The sequence below is a fragment of the Onychostoma macrolepis genome, chromosome 18, assembly GCF_012432095.1.
Source record: "Onychostoma macrolepis isolate SWU-2019 chromosome 18, ASM1243209v1, whole genome shotgun sequence".
Taxonomy (NCBI): Eukaryota; Metazoa; Chordata; class Actinopteri; order Cypriniformes; family Cyprinidae; genus Onychostoma; species Onychostoma macrolepis.
In genome coordinates this window covers 11,826,542-11,828,015 of record NC_081172.1, presented here as the reverse complement: position 1 = coordinate 11,828,015, position 1,474 = coordinate 11,826,542, and positions in this window count along the sequence as shown.

Below are 1,474 nucleotides of genomic sequence, written 5' to 3'. Positions count from 1 at the left end.
CGTTTCTCTCGCTTTTTCCTTTTTTTCTCCCCCTGTCACACACACATACGCACACACACAGGGCCCCCGAGGAGAGCGATGGAGCCATTGGCTGACTACCATCATGTGCTAGTCTAGACACTTTGGCGGCTCTGAGCTGCACTGATTGTTGCGCAAACAAGGTTTCAAGTTTCTTAACTCTTAAAGGCGTAACATCCATCTATTTCTTTTCTCATCATATATCCTAACTAAGATGATTGTTTATTCGAAGCAGAGGAAGAACTGCGAGTAAATTAGAACAAATGTAAAAATCCAAGAATTATTTAACAAACATTTCCAAGATGATGTCAGTGCAACTTTGCTCCGGTCATAATTTTATTCCAGAGTTTGAAGGGGTTTGCATGTGTCTTCAACGACGTACCTTTCTTTTCTTTTCTTTTTTTAAACAAAAGATAACCTCATAATTTATTTGCATAAGAACTTTGAACAGCCTGCACTGCATAATATAACAAACCACTGAAAGTCTTTAAAGGTGCACTCAGAAAGCTTTTATTTATATTTAGTGGCCTCTTATTTATTCCAAAAGTAAGAGTAGTTTTGGTCGTTATACTGACACCTATTGGTCTGGATGCATTAGGTTTGTTTATTTTTATTTTTATTTGTTTGTATATTTTCTCATTTTACACATGAAAAAAAAAAACTACTGGGAAATAAGACTATCTGGGAAATGAGACTTCACAAAGTGAAGTATAGTGTGTCTCAGTGCTATTTCAACACATATTTCTATTGTTATGATTAATAATAGTAACTAACTCACTTGGATGAGTTTTATTCTACATGCAGTTTTATTCATGTAGAATAAAACTGCTTTTTAATTAATTTCACATGAGTGATTATATTAATCAAAAGAGCTATTCATTTCATTTATCTTTTTTTATTTATTTATTGCATTTGTATATCTATATGTAGCTACTTGAGAACTGCTCTACACATCTAATGTCTGTCTTACACCAGTAACTGCCAAGTTCCTTGTAAATATACCTTGCAAATAGATCCGAATCAAATTCTAAAATAGTTTTTGTTATTGTGATGCCGAGTGTGCATTACCTGCACATGAGGAATTTTCAGTAGACTGGGAAGCTTGCAAATTCCATAGAATGACCTCATGAGCTGCAAACGGCTCTCATTTGGGTGTGAATTCCAGCAATAGGTCATGCATAGACTGTGAGATGCAGCCCCTTTAAAACCCCCTTCAATTTACTACTCCTAAGTAGCCTGAGATGTAATGCATTCATGCAAACACAATACACTTTATACTTTGACCTTTCGGATCGACCCATTTACAATTTCAATATAAGCTAGATTATTCCACATTAATTTTGTCCAAAATAATAATAATAATAATAATAAAGTAAATCCTATGCATATGCATCCAAATGTTAAAGTTCAAATGTTTGCCTTTCATCACTTTTCCATGGCATTTTGTTCACTCATG